General features: G+C 40.7%; 1 pseudogene; it reads right to left on the bottom strand.

The window, feature by feature from the left end:
- Positions 1-3364: 3364 nt before the first annotated feature.
- Positions 3365-16237, bottom strand: part of LOC138432367 (cyclic AMP-dependent transcription factor ATF-6 alpha-like) — a 39339-nt pseudogene continuing 26466 nt past the window's right edge.

Genomic DNA, 16237 nt, shown 5'->3' with positions numbered 1-16237 from the left:
TCTAGGTGGGTGATCACACTGTTGTGTTTATCCAGGTCGTTAAGGCCTTTTTTGTACAGTCCTTCTGTGTATTCTTGCTTCTCCGTCTTCCCTATTGAACTCTATGGGGAAAAGTATAAATAGCTAGAGATTAGAAAAGGAAATGGTAACCCACTCCAGTATTCAGCTGGGGAATCCAATGGGCAGAGGAGGCTAGCAAGCTACAGTCCATGAGGTTGCAAAGGGCAGAGGAGGCTAGCAAGCTACAGTCCATGAGGTTGCAAAGGGCTGGACCTGATTTAGCTACTGAGCACAAGCATTAAGAGATATTAAAGAAAATCTAAATAAATGGAGAGAAGTATACCACATTCATAAATGTGAAGACAGTATTGTCAAGATGTTGATCCTCCTTAGGTTGGTCTATAAATTTAATACAGTTCCAGTCACAAACCCTACAAGATTTTCCTTGGAGCTTGACAGCTAATCGTAACATTTATAAGGAAGAATATGGCCCAAGAGTTATCAGAAACTTTCTAGAATAAAAAGCCAAAGAAAAAAGTCTTGCACTAGCAGATATTAAGACTGAATGAGTACCTGGCTTAAAGCCAGTTTAATTTGCATGGTCTCAATTCTTCTGCCAAGAATTCCAAGCTCCTGCCATAGAATGTGAATCTTGAAAGATCTAGCTTTGGTTGCTGGAGGCAACCATTTTATAACTCTGAGAAGAGAAGCTGGTTGAGAATGCCCTCTACAGGGGAGAATGTGAGCCCAAAGGTGAGGAAAGAGAAGTCATTTAGAACTCTCCTAAAGCCAGGTCTACCTCTAAGCTTTCAGTTATATAAACAACAAACAGAAAATTTCTCTTGGCTTTAAACAAGTTTGGATAGTTTCCCAGTAGTTGAAACAAGATTCTGACTGATGTTCACCCACTTGTCAAACAACCTGAAATGCCATCATTAAGGATTCATTTGATGCATCTACTTCTTCACACTTTCGTCCAGTGCAGTTTTGGATGAAAGTTAGTTTTCTGATCCTACTGCCTAGGAGTCAAATCTGGCTCATTGTCTGTCTTTGTAAATAAACTTCTATTGGAACACAGCCATGCTCATTCATCTACATATGACCATGGCTGCTTTGGGGCTTCCCTGGTAGCTCAGCTGGTAAAGAATCCTCCTGCAATGCAGGAGACCCCCATTTAATTCCTGAGCTGGGAAGGTCCCTTTGAGAAGGGATAGGTTCCCCACTCCAGCATTCTTGGGTTTCTCTGGTGGCTCAGACGGTAAAGAATCTGCCTGCAATGTGGGAGACTTGGTTTCGATCCCTGGGTTGGGAAGATCCCCTGGAGGAGGGCATGGCATCAGTAGTCTTGCTTGGAGAATCCCCATGGACAGAGGAGCCTGGTGGGCTACAGTCCATGGCATCACAAAAAGTCAGACAAGACTGAGCCCAGCACAGCCATGGCTGGTTTTGTGCTGAAAAATGGCAGACTCGGTCAGTTATGACAGAGATCATATGGCTAAAATATTTACTATCTGGCCCTTCATAGAAATATGTGTGTACCCTAGTCCCTCTGATGTCCTGCTCAATTCAGTGTTTTAGAGTTGTCTTGCCTATTGAAATTTAGCCTGCCCAGTCCTGTATTTTGAAGAGCTAGAGGACTATGTGATATGGAAAAAATTAGTTCCTGAGGGTGACTATTGAAACATCTCTTGTAATCTTTTAAAATGAATGCCCAGTAGTGTGGGCTAATTCAACAACAGTCTGTCCTTTCAGGTTGGATTTCTTTAGAGAAAAGTCTCTGAACTGTGTCCCCAGATCCCCACTCATTCCCTGCTGCCTGCCTACTCCCACCCCAGTCTATTCCTAATTAGCTGCCACTGCTCATTTTCCTTGAATCTAATGACTCTGGGGCAGGAAGGGTCACTAACAGGATAGAGAGAGCAATTTGTCAGCCTTCCTATCTATCCCTTGGGGAATTGCCCAGAGCTGGGGAGAAGACTGCTCAGCACAAAATATGACTCAGGAATGACCAGATGAGCTTCAAGATCAAACATCCCATCCTGTTTGTCTGATGAGACTGGGGTGCACAAATCAGTTCATGTCCCCAGTATATGGATGGCAGGAACTGATGAAAAACCCGTGGTTGAAGATCTTCCTTTCTTTCTCCAAAGCTTAATCAGCCATGCACCCCCAGGCACCTCTCCCTTCCCCGGCATTCAGTACTGGCTTTAAAATCTGACAATATGAGGAGATTTCATGTTGTCAAGATGAGTTTTTATGCACAGGAAAGGATATTCAGGAGTTACTTTATATATATATACACACACACACACATCATTAAATTTATTCAACTTAAATAAACCTAATTCTTCCTTAGGCTTTAACGTTCAACTTACAAGCATCATTATTTTATACATAATCTTAGCAACCCTGGGAAGCACTTTTAGGAGACTTTGGTTAAACCTAGATCCATTTACAAACTTATTTGAGCATTAAACATTTTAAATAGTATTTATAAATTTAATATATTCTATTTTGTTATTTTTATTTTTGTTAACTCTTTACATGGTATCACAAATAATACGAAAAGGCTTATAATAATTTTAAAAGATAGCTTCCTTGCCCTCCTGCTCCCTCTCTGCTTTTCCAAAGGCAGCTACTCTTGACCTTTTCAGCCATTCTTTTGGAATATACACTTCTCCACATTTCTAACTAATATGCATCTCCTGGTAACTTTTGGCAGCTGTCAAAATGAGTCATTTCTCCTGACCTGTAATAAATGAGGAGGATTGCACTCTCTCTTGCCACCATTCTCTTTGTTTCTCCAGACCACTGTCTGATTACAGTTATACCAAGATCTTTGGTTGAGGAAAGTCTCAGTGGTCACAGTTTTTGTCTATATAAATGTTATTCTAAGCTAAGCACTGTATGGCACTATGATTCTTATTTCTTATTTTGTTTTCCTTAAGTTAGCAATTGCTTGCTTTTTTTTTAATATAAAAGTTTGCCTAGAGTTTTTTTTGGTACACTCTGCTAATTTGTCCCATAATTTTCACAAATCTCACAGTACGGTATTTCATAAATTTTATCGTGCCAGGATCTAACACTGCTGTTTTTTTCCCCCTATGGAAACTGCCCTTCAGCAGAAATTCATCCTCCTTCTACCTGGGCTGGTCCAGGCCTTCCATATATTGTCACCTGTGACTTCTCTTTAATGTCATCTAATGAATTCCCTTTGTCTTCTCACGAGTAAGATCCCTATTTCCTGGATCTCACGTCTCCCTCCTTCTTGGTTTATTCCCGTTCTGTTGCATCATATCCTTTAGTAGTTCAGCTGATTGAGAAGGACACTAAGATGGCTGGTAAGGCAGTGATGACAGTCTGTCTACATCTGGAGTCTTACTGCTATAATCTCGACGTAGTCTCCACCTGGGACTCCCTGACACCTCCCTTTACTACTGTCTTGGAGATTACCTCTACCTGCATCCATGTGCTGCACCCCAGTTTCCTTATCCCTGTATAATTTACATAACATTTTAGAATTATCTCCTCCTATTAAAATCCTGTTGTTGTCCAGTCACTAAATCATGTCTGACTTTTTGCGACCCCATGGATTGCAGCATGCCAGGTTTCCCTGTCATTCATCATCTCCTGAAGTTTGCTCAAACTCATGGCCATAGAGTCAGTGACATCATCCAACCATCTCATCCTCTGTTGCTCCTTCTTTTCATGCCCTCAATCTTTCTCAGCATCAGGGTCTTTTCCCATGAGTCAGCTCTTCACATCAAGTGGCCAAAGTATTGGAGCTTCAACTTCAGCATTAGACCTTCCAATGAATATTCAGGGTTGATCTCCCTTAAGATTGACTGGTTTGATCTCCTTGTTGTCCAAGGGACTCTCAAGAGTCTTCTCCTGCACCACAATTCAAAAGCATCAATTCTTCAGTGTTCGGAGGAGCCTGGTGGGCTGCAGTCCATGGGGTTGCTAAGAGTCAGACATGACTGAGCGACTTCACTCTCACTTTTCACATTCATGCATTGGAGAAGGAAATGGCAACTCACTCCAGTATTCATGCCTGGAGAATCCCAGGGATGGGGGAGCCTGGTGGGCTGCCGTCTATGGGGTCGCACAGAGTCGGACACGACTAAAGCAACTTAGCAGCAGCAGCAGCAGCAGCAGCAGCAGCAGCAGCAGCAGCAGCCTTCTTTAAGGTCCAACTCTTATGACTGTACATGACTGTTGGAAAAAACATAGCTTTGACTATATGGACCTTTGTCAGCAAAGTGATGTTTCTGCTTTTTAATATGCTCTCTAGGTTTGTCACAGCTTTTCTTCTAAGGACCAAGCATCTTTTAATTTCATGGCTGCAGTGACCTGGCTCCAAAATCACTGTGGAGTCCAAGAAAATGAAGTCTGTCACTGTTTTCATTTTTTCCCCATCTGTTTGCCATGAAGTGATAGGACTGGATTCCATGATCTTAGTTTTTTGAATGTCAAGTTTTTTGGTTTGTTTTTTTTTTGCTCAACCATAACTACTTTAATAATTTTACCCTTTTTTAGCCTGAGGGCTCACTCAGGTCTCATTCAATGGACTCCACAAAAAAGATCTTCACAACACTTTCATTACACAGAGTCAACAAAGCATTTTTAACAAAGAAGTAAGTCAGAGAAGAGGCAAAAAATAAACATCTAGGCTAACAAATACATGAAAAGATGCTCAACATCACTCACACCATCAGAGAAATACAAATCAAAACCACAATGAGGTACCATCTCATGCTGATCAGAATGGCTACCATCAAAAAGTCTACAAACAATAAATGCTGGAGAGGGTGTGGATAAAAGGGAACCCTCTTACACTGTTGGTGGGAATGCAAACCAGTACAGCCACCATGGAGAACACTGTGCAGATTCCCTAAAATACTGGAAATAAAACTGCCATATGCCCCAGCAATCCCACTGCTGGGCATACACTCCAAGGAATCCAAAATGGAAAGAGAAGCATGTACCCCAATGTTCATCACAGCACTGTTTTCAATAGCTAGGACATTGAAGCAACCTAGATGTCCCTCGGCAGAGGAATGGATAAGGAAGCTGTGATACATATATACAATGGCATATTCAGTTCAGTTCAGTTCAGTCGCTCAGTCCTGTCTGACTCTTTGCAACCCCATGAATTGCTGCACGCCAGGCCTCCCTGTCCATCACCAACTCCTGGAGTTCACTCAAACTCAAGTCCATCGAGTCAGTGATGCCATCCAGCCATCTCATCCTCTGTCATCCCCTTCTCCTCCTGCCCCCAATCCCTCCCAGCATCAGGGTCTTTTCCGATGAGTCAACTCTTCACATGAGGTGGCTAAAGTATTGGAGTTTCAGCTTCAGCATCAGTCCTTCCAATGAACACCCAGGACTGATTTCCTTTAGGATGGACTGGTTGGATCTCCTTGCAGTCCAAGGGACTCTCAAGAGTCTTCTCCAACACCACAGTTCAAAAACATCAATTCTTCAGCGCTCAGCTTTCTTCACAGTCCAACTGTCACATCCATACCTGACCACAGGAAAAACCATAGCCTTGACTAGACGGACCTTAGTTGGCAAAGTAACGTCTCTGCATTTCAATATGCTGTCTAGGTTAGTCATAACTTTCCCTCCAAGGAGTAAGCGTCTTTTAATTTCATGGCTGCAGTCACCATCTGCAGTGATTTTGGAGCCCGCAAAAATAAAGTCTGACATGGTTTCCACTGTTTCCCCATCTATTTCCCATGAAGTGATGGGACCAGATGCCATGATCTTAGTTTTTTGAATGTTGAGCTTTAGGCCAACTTTTTCACTCTCCTCTTTCACTTTCATCAAGAGGCTCTTTAGTTCTTCTTCACTTTCTGCCATAAGGGTGGTGTCATCGGCATATCTGAGGTTATTGATATCTCTCCCAGCAATCTTGATTCCAGCTTGTGCTTCTTCCAGCCCAGTGTTTCTCATGATGTACTGTGCATATAAGTTCAATAAGCAGGGTGACAGTATACAGCCTTGACATAGTCCTTTTCCTGTTTGGAACCAGTCTTTTGTTCCATTTCCAGTTCTAACTGTTGCGTCCTGACCTGCCAAGAGGCAGGTCTGGTGGTCTGGTATTCCCATCTCTTTCAGAATTTTCCACAGTTTATTGTGATCCACACAGTCAAAGGCTTTGGCATAGTCAATAAAGCAGAAATAGATGTTTTTCTGGAACTCTCTTCCTTTTTCAATGATCCAGCAGATGTTGGCAATTTGATCTCTGGTTCCTCTGCCTTTTCTAAAACCAACTTGAACATCTGGAAGTTCACGGTTCACATATTGCTGAAGCCTGGCTTGGAGAATTTTGAGCATTACTTTACTAGCTTGTGGGATGAGTGCAATTGTGCGACAGTTTGAGCATTCTTTTGCATTGCCTTCCTTTGGGATTGGTATGAAAACTGACCTTTTCCAGTTCTGTGCCCACTGCTGAGTTTTCCAAATTTGCCGGCATATTGATTCCAGCACTTTCACAGCATCATCTTTTAGGATTTGAAATAGCTCAACTGGAATTCCATGACCTCCACTAGCTTTGTTCATAGTGATGCTTTCTAAGGCCCACTCCACTTCACATTCCAGGATGTCTGGCTGTAGGTAAGTGATCACACCATCATGATTATCTTGGTTGTGAAGCTCTTTTTCGTACAGTTCTCCTGTTACTCTTGCCACCTCTTCTTAATATCTTCTGCTTCTGTTAGGTCCATACCATTTCTGTGCTTTATCTAGCCCATCTTTGCATGAAATATTCCCTTGATATCTCTAATTTTCTTGAAGAGATCTCTAGTCTTTCCCATTCTGTTGTTTTCCTCCATTTCTTTGCATTGATCACTAAGGAAGGCTTTCTTATCTCTCCTTGCTATTCTTTGGAACACTGCATTCAGATGCTTATATCTTTTCTTTTCTCCTCTGCTTTTCGCTTCTCTTGTTTTCACAGCTATTTGTAAGGCCTCAGATAGCCATTTTGCTTTTTTGCATTTCTTTTCCATGGGGATGGTCTTGATCCCTGTCTCCTGTACAATGTCATGAACCTCATTCCATAGTTCATCAGGCACTCTGTCAATCAGATCTATTCCCTTAAATCTATTTGTCACTTCCACTGTATAATCATAAGGGATTTGATTTAGGTCATACCTGAATGGTCTAGTGGTTTTCCCTACTTTCGTCAATTTAAGTCTGAATTTGGCAATAAGGAGTTCATGATCTGAGCCACAGTCAGCTCCCAGTCTTGTTTTTGCTGACTTATAGAGCTTCTCTATTTTCGGCTGCAAAGAATATAATCAAACTGATTTCAGTATTGACCATCTGGTGATGTCCATGTGTAGAGTCTTCTCTTGTGTTGTTGGAAGAGGGTGTTTGCTATGACCAGTGTGTTCTCTTGGCAAAACTCTATTAGCTTTTGCCCTGCTTCATTCCGTACTCCAAGGCCAAATTTGCCTGTTATTCCAGGTGTTTCTTGACTTCCTGCTTTTGCATTCCAGTCCCCTCATGGGTCCATAGTTCAGTATTACAAATGCCCAAACTATAATCACACAGATAGCTCTTCGCTTCAGACTAGGAACTTTAAGCCTCTGGTTGTCTGAAACAACTTCATCCAGTTGCCACTTCAGTGAACCATTCTTTCTTCAGCTTCTCATTCTCCAAAAGAGCTGTCTTTAACCTTGCCTCTAAGCCTAGCATGTATTCTTTGTTCTTGCGGGACTGACAAGCTGACTCTCAATTTTTAATCATACGTTGCTGTCTCCTTAACACAGCAATATTGGAACCCATATTTTTCATCATACTCTGTAGGACAGGTTTAGTCACAGAAAGTTTCCCATTTGCTGGGCTATTTGCCACAGGGGCTGGTACCACATTCACCACGTGATTAGGTAGCTGCGTGGTTCCCCCAGCAACAGCAAGGACTGGTTGAGGAGAGGGCAGAACTCCAGGTGCCTGGAGCTGAACCTCGGTAGGCTGAGAGAGCACCATGGTCTGACCTTTAGTGGGTGCAGGATCTATACTGATAATTGGTTGCTGCTTTGCCAATGGCATAAGTGTTGGTAGTGTCTGAATAATGATGGTTTTTGCTGGAATGCTGGGGTTTGTTTGAGCCTTGGGTGCTGCTGGAAGTAATAAAGGCTTGGGCTGAATTGAAGGTTTTGAATTTATTTGAATTTTTTTCTTTGGAGTCAGTCCATTTTCGGTTTTGCTCTTAGGACCAATGATGGGCTTGTCTTCCTTCAGTGGCTCTGCTGAGGAGGGGTTATTAGAGCTTTCACCATATAAGGAAAGAGGAGACATCTGAGAAGTAGAAGACAAATCCAGCTCGTCAGGAACATGCTGAGTTGATGAGTAAGAGTCCACTGATTTAGGCGATGAGATTGAACAACTTGAGGAGGCTGGCAAAAGTGGCTGAGGTTCTGTTTTAATATATAAGTTTCATTTGCTGTATCCAATTGCAGGTCATCAGTGTCTGTGAAATAGCCAAGTTCAGCAAACAGGGCAGAATCCCAGTCTTCATCCTGCCAGTGAGGGAGTCCCGGACTAAAAGGTGACTCCATGGTGCCGGCAATGCCAGCCGGCTCCCCCAAAACACATGCTCCACTGCCCAGTAACTCGGTGACTCTGAATGTCAAGTTTTAAGCTGGTTTTTTCACTCTCTTCTTTCACCTTTATCAAGATGCTCTTTAGTTTTCTTTGTTTTCCACCATTAGGGTAGTATCATCTACACAATCATTACTAAATGTTCCACATTCTAACATAGAGCTGAGTGACCTGCTTTCTCATCCTAAAAGAAGTAAAAATATAGGAACTCAAAATTCCCAGTTATTTCTCGATAGGGTGAACTAATTCCCTTGTTTTAATAATGTACATCCTCCACTAGCTTCCTGAGCATGTGTGCATGAAAGCTTAATGTTTTGATATTTCTGTTCCTGAAAATACCATTTTTCTACCCTTACATCTAATTGTGGTTTGTATTGGTAGGAAAGTATAGGTTGGAAGTTATTTTACTCCAAATTTTGAAGTCATTGTTGAGGTGTCTTGTCGTTCTTATTTAATGGTTTTTGGAAAGTTTCATCCCATTTCAAATATTAATTCTAGGAACTTTATTTCTTCCTAGCAGCTACCTATCTCCACAATTGAATTGTGATATTCTACAATGCTGTGGCTTGATGTGTATTATTTTCAAGTATCATGCTGGGAACCTGATGAGTTCTTTTAACAGAACTGTCTTACAGATCTGGAATTTTTTCTTTATTATTTCTTTGATTAACTCAGTTAAGTTTTTATACTTTATTTCCATTTTTCTCTTTCTAGAACTCCCATTATTTGAATGTTTCTTGTCCCAAATTTGCCCCTTATTATTTTTCTTTTATCTTCTTCTTCCATCTCTGTCATTTTGCTTATTAACTGGAGGAATTCATCTATTTTCTAATTCTTTGGTTTTCTTTCACTTGTGCTGTCATGTTTTTCATTTCCAAGAGCTTTATTTCGTTCTCTGATTGTTACTCTTATCCCACCTTGTTCTTCTTTCATGACTGCAATATCTGTGCTTATTTCTGATTATTATGTAAGTTTCCTTCCCCTGCTCCTACTCACTAGTTTGTCAGTTTTGATCTCTGTCTTCCGTGTTAAAGCATTTTCTCAGATGTCTGGCAAACCTTGTTTCTCTGCTCATGTGTAAAGTGAATAAAAGAGAAAACTGGAAGTCCTGAGGATGTGGGTGGGGTCTGTCACTTCACTTAGATGGTTCTAGCTGGGCTGTTAATGAGGAATCTCTGCTGCTGCTATCTCTAGGGGTCTTTCCTCTGGAATTTGTGTGATTTCCCAGTTTCCTGACTGATAGATAGAGGCTTAGTGCTCAGTGGTTCTTGGAAGTGAATGGGAAGGACTGGGATGGGGGCTGGGGAAGTAGTGATGTTGTGAGGGTCTTAGCACTCAGCATGCCACACACATATATTCATTTCCTCTCCTTTCTTCAGCACAGTGCTCATACTGTCACTTAAGGCTTGGTGTCCTCCAGCCTGGAGACCCTCTGATTCTGCTCGGAGAAGAAACCTCCACATTTATTCTGCCAGGAATAGGGAGAGGCACTCCCCTAGAGGCTTTCAGGGCTGAGGTTGGGGGTAAGATCTAGGGTTCCAACTACTTTTAACCAGTGCTCCTTTTTGGCAGCTGTGTCCCACCTCCCTCCCCAGTTTCTGCTCTGAGTCTTTTGAGGGTTCTGTGGTTTAGATCAGGATATTCTTGGCAATCTCCATTTCAGATTTAAGATTCAGGTTTTGTACATCTGCTAAGTAAATTAAGGGTCATCATCTGCTTTTTAGCTTCCAAAATTTATTGCCATTGTCTCCTTGCCTTTTCTCTCCATCCTTTTGGGCTTCTCTATTAAAAAAAAAAAAAAAGATGATCCCTTTGCTATTGTTTTAGTGGAGCTTCAAGTAAGAGAGAAGTTATGTGAGTATTATATCCACCTATATTACCATCCTATAGCCTTTTCAAGCTATCAATTGTCTGACTTAGCTTATAAAACTACTTAATCCTTGTAAAGCTATCAGTCAAACTCAACCCTTGTAAAGGTATCAATCAAACTCAACCCTTGTAAAGCTATCAACCAAATTCACAAATTCAGTGAATCTTAATTTTACATGTTCCAATACTATTTATAAAGTAACTTAAACTTAAGATCATTAATTTAAGTAAATTAACTGAAGCATATATATGAAATTAGAATTACCAGACATGCCTTTATTCTAACAGGGTAAATTATTTTTAACTTTTGCAAATAACAAAATATTCACAGATTCCTTAACGCAAAAATAATAATGTATATTTAGCTTTCTTTAAAAATTCTATTCTTAATTATATATCTGAGGTTAAAAGAAGCTAATTATAAAATCCCAAACTATTTTGAGATTATCTTTCCTAATATTTTTGGCCTTGCCATCTCTTTGTGCTGTGATTTATGAAGTACAGAAAAGTTCCTTGTGGGTGGCATGATGACTAAATTTTTGCTGCAACACTGATGGGACACTTAGATTCCCAATTGTCTATGGCAGGGACCCTTTCGCAATTCTTTCATCTCTTCAGCAAATTTACTATATCTACTCAAGCTTCTGTATTGATTGAATTTTGCATTTCTTTAGCTTTTAGAAAATTTAAATTGTTTTCATGTGTATCCTTGAAAACCTTTGAATTGGAGGGAATTCTAGGATCTTTTCACCTCTTCCCAGTTAGGGCTAAGCTTCTTTTAGGAAATAAAATGACCTCCGAATATCCTCTTGATCTCCTCGTTGATTACCACATCTGGAGTTATTCTGTGGACAAAATTAAAGGAAAAATAGAGGAGCTAAGGCAAAACCAAGCTTTAAAATAAAAAGCAAAGTGTCTGAGGAGATTTGATCTCTGTCGCATACTTTCTTCACACATAATCTCTGGGGGCTCTATTACCGAATGTAAAATGTACTTGGCTGGGCTGTGAATCCACTGGGGCTTTCCCCGGAGGAATGTGGGAACACGTGAAGGGAGGCCTGATTGTAGGGCTGTGACTCAACACAGACCAAATGTGCTTATGGAGCCAAACAGAAGAAAAATGGAAACCACCTCTCATGTCACCTTCACGCGAGACTCAAAGGAGCTTGATGGAAATTAGCTTTATGGATGGCCAGTGGTGGTCAGAAAAGAGCAAGGCTGCCAAGACAGATTTTGAACACTAAGAATGTGCTAGTGATGTTTGCTGGAAGACTGAAGACCCAGGGGAACACTGATACCACCTTTTCTATTTACTGAGGGGAAAAAAATAAAAGATCTGGCAAAACTAGCTTCAGTCTTTCTACTATAATTTATGGAGTTACTTTAAGTTATGACTGTTTAACTATCAAACGCACAAACATTTCCTCTGAGGACAACTGATGCCTAGTAACTGTGTTTGTGTCTACATATGCCCACATTTCATCTAACAACCCAGCAACTGCCTCAAAACCTTTCATATACATCTCTGCACTGTGCTTTTTGCTTTCTCATAATTTTGGTTTATCCCACCTTCACCTGGTTAATGATCCCTCTTGGTTTGGAGATGCATGCTTTCCACCTTAGGTCTTTTCCATTTCAAATTCCTAGGGGAAAAAATTCCACTGTCCCTGCTCTTTCCTATTGAAACAGTTTCTAGCCCCACACTACTTCATGGACCACTGGCCAGCCAATGTTTTACCTGCCCTTGGGTCAGATCCCCCGCTCCTGGTCCAATCAGCTGTAGCAGAGGTGGCTCAGTGGTAAAGAATCCACCTGCCAAACAGGGGATGCAGGTTCGATCCCTGGGTGGGGAAGATCACTTGGAGAAGGAAATGGTAACCCAGTATTCTTGCCTGGGGAATCCCATGGACAGAGGAGCCTGGCAGGCTACAGTCCATGGGGGTCACAAAGAGTGGGACACAACTTAGTGACTAAACAATAAACATGGTACTAAGGTAGGGCAGTTTCTTTTAGAAAGAGCTCTGAATATGCCAGAAATCATGATGGGCGTTTCTGGTACACCTGGCTTAGAGACCAAAGAAGGACAAACTCATTTCTTGTCTCTCTCCTTGTCCTTAAGAAGAGCATTCAAAAGACTAGGAAATGATGTCTTTGGAAGCATCTCTAGGTGAACCAGAAACAAAGACTTCTTTGTGTGCCTTTAATTATCCCAGGGAAGGACATTTGTGAACTCAAGCCTTTCAATGAGATACCTCTTGCATTTGAAAATACTTGTTTAATCAGAAATTTAGGCCAATGTCCATCTTTGTAGTCACTCAGCCATGTCCGACTCTTTGCGACCCCGTGGACTGTAGCCCACCAGGCTCCTCTGTCCATGGGATTCTCCAGGCAAGAATACTGGAGTGGGTTGCCATTTCCTTCTCCAGGGGATCTTCCCAACCCAGGGATCGAACCCAGGTCTCCTGCATTGCAGGCAGACGCTTTAACCTCTGAGCCACCAGGGAAGCCCTTCTTCTTGCTACTCTTTTTTTTTTTTTTTAAATTTATGAAGTATAGTTGATTTTCAATGTTGTGTTAATTTCTTTCTGTACAGCAGAGCAACTCAATTATATATATATATTCTTTTTCATTATAGTTTTTCACAAGATGAGTATAGTTGCCTGTGTTATGCGGTAGGACCTTGTTTATCCATCCTATAGTTGACCTCTGCTAATCCCATTCCCTCCCTCCCCTAATCCATCCCTGCCTGGCAACCACGAGTCTATTCTCTATATCTGAGTTTGTTTTTGTTTCATAGATATGTTGATTTGTGTCACATTTTAGATTCCACATAATTGATATGTGGGTTGATATCATATGGTATTTATCTTTCTCTTTCTGATTTGCTTTTGCTTAGTATGATAATCTCAAGGTCCATCCATGTTGCTGCAGACAGCATTATTTTATTCTTTCGATGGCTGAGTAATATCCATTGTATGTGTATGTGCAATATCCATTGTATGTGTATACACACACATACACACCCGCCACATCTTCTTGCCCATTCATCTGTCAGTGGACAGTTAGGTTGTCTCCTTGTCTGGGTTATTGTACATAGTGCTGCTATGAATATTGGGGTGCATGTATCTTTTTGAATTATAGTTTTGTCCAGGAGTGAGAGTGCTGGATCATAAGGCAACTCTATTTTTAGTTTTTTGAGGAAGCTCCATACTGTTTTCCATAGTGGTCTCACCAGCTTACATGTCCACCAACAGTATAAGAGGGCTCCTTTTCTTTACACCCTCTCCAGCGTTTGTGGTTTGTAGACTTTTTTAATGATGGCATTCTGAGTGATGTGAAGTGGTACCCTCATTGTAGTTTTGATTTCATTTCTCTAATAATTAGCAATGTTGAACATCTTTTCGTGTGCTGATTGGTCATCTGTATGTCTTCCTTGGAGAAATGTCTATTTAGGTCTTCTGTCACTTTTTGATTGTGTGGGTTTTTTTGTTAGATTGTAAGTGCTCTTTGTATATTTTGGAAATTAAGCTCTTGTTTGTCACATCTTTTGTAAATATTTTATCCCATTCCTAGGTTGTCATATCATTTTGTTTATGGTTTCCTTTGCTGTGCAAAAGTTTGTAAATCTGATTAGGTTCCATTTGTTTATTTTTTGCATTTATTTCTATTGCCTAGGGAGACTGACCTAAGATAAGAAAACACTGGTACAATTTATGTCAGAGAATATTTTGCCTATGTTCTCTTCTAGGAGTTTTATTGTGTCATAACTTATGTTTTAGTCTTTAAGTTATTTTGAGTTTATTTTTGTACATGGTGTGAGGGTGTGTTCTAACTTCACTGATTTATATGTGACTGTCCAACTTTCCCAGCACCACTGATAGCTTAAGGTAAACTGTGTCAGATTGCTGATTTCTGAAGAAGATTTAACTTTGGGACCAGGGACCAGGGACCAGATTTGATCACCCAAGAGCTTTTGTATAGCAGAGTTTTATTAAAGTATAAAAAGGGACAGAGAAAGCTTCTGACATAGACATCAGAAGGGGGATGGAGAATGCCCCCCTTGCTAGTTAGCAAGGGAGTTATATACTTTTTAATTAGTTATTACAATAAATCAAAGGAATGTCTCAAGTTTGTGAAAATTTTACCAGACCCACTCCCATAATTTACGTTTTAAGATAACAGGATTAGCCAGAAAGTTTTCAGGAAGGAGAAACTGTCCTCAAACACTATACATTGTTGTTTTATAATCCTTAGTACAGAGTTTAAACTGAGTTGTTCATTGTATTATCGTCAGTTCCGGGCTAAGACTAAGGAATGTGGAGAAAAAAAGATGTTTGTTCTTTCCTCCTCCTTGAGAATTCCAGACCCCTATCTCCACTTTGAGAGCCCCAGACCCCCTTCTCCTCCTCGGGAACCCCGGACTTCCTATCCACCTGCCTAGGAATTGACTCTCACCACTTGCTGAAGAGACTGTCTTTTTCCCACTTTATATTCTTGTCTCCTTTGTCAAAGATTAATTAACCATAGGTATCTGGGGTTTTTTCCTGGGCTTTCTATTCTATTCCATTGATCCATCTGTCTTCTTTTCTTGCCAATACCACACTGTTTTGATTACTGTAAGCTTTGTAGTATTGTCTGAAATCTGGGAGGATTATGCCTCCTGCTTTGTTCTTTTTCTTAAGATTGCTTTGGAAATTTTGCATCTTTTATGGTTCCACATAAATTTTAGGATTATTTGTACCAGTTCTGTGAAAAATTTCATGGGCAATCTGATAGGGATCACAATAAACCTGTGGATTATTTTGAGTAGGATTGCCATTTTAACAATATTAATTCTTCCAATTCACGAACGTGGTATATATCTTTCCATTTCTTTGAATCATCTTTAATTTCCTTTAGTAATGTTTTGTAGTTCTCAGCATATAAGTCTTTCACTTTCTTTGTCTGGTTTATTTCTATTTTTTGATAACGATTTTAAAAGAGATTGTTAGATTACATGCCCTTTCTGACCTTTCACTGTTAGTGTAAAGAAACGCAGCAGATTTCTGTATGTTGATCTTGTATCTTGCTACATTTCTGAATTCATTTGTCAGTTCTAATAGTTTTCATGTGGAGTCTTTAGAGTTTTCTACATAGTTATCATATCATCTGCATAGAATAACTTGTTTACCTCTTCCCTTTCAATCTGAACACTTTTTTTTTTTTGATCTGATTGCTATAACCAAGACTTCTAATAATATATTGAAGAGAAGTGGTATGGTGAGAGTGGGCATCCTTGTCGTGTTCTAGATTTTAGCAGGAAGTCTTTCAGCTTTTTACTGTTGAGTATTATATTAGTTGATAATATATATTGTTTGTTTTGAACTGTGGTGTTGGAGAAGACTCTTGAGAGTCCCTTGGACTGCAAGGAGATCCAACCAGTCCATTCTGAAGGAGATCAGCCCTGGGATTTCTTTGGAAGGAATGATGCTAAAGCTGAAACTCCAGTACTTTGGCCACCTCATGCGAAGAGTTGACTCATTGGAAAAGACTTTGATGCTGGGAGGGATTGGGGGCAGGAGGAGAAGGGGACGACCGAGGATGAGATGGCTGGATGACATCACTGACTCGATGGACGTGAGTCTGAGTGAACTCTGGAAGTTGGTGATGGACAGGGAGGCCTGGCGTGCTGTGATTCATGGGGTCGCAAAGAGTCGGACACGCCTGAGTGACTGAACTGAACTGTCATAAATAGCTTTTCTGATGTTGAGGTATGTTC

This window comes from Ovis canadensis, chromosome 2, assembly GCF_042477335.2.
Source record: "Ovis canadensis isolate MfBH-ARS-UI-01 breed Bighorn chromosome 2, ARS-UI_OviCan_v2, whole genome shotgun sequence".
In the NCBI taxonomy this organism is placed as follows: domain Eukaryota; kingdom Metazoa; phylum Chordata; class Mammalia; order Artiodactyla; family Bovidae; genus Ovis; species Ovis canadensis.
Note: the sequence above shows the minus strand (reverse complement) of the source record. Positions and strands in the feature narration are given on the sequence as shown.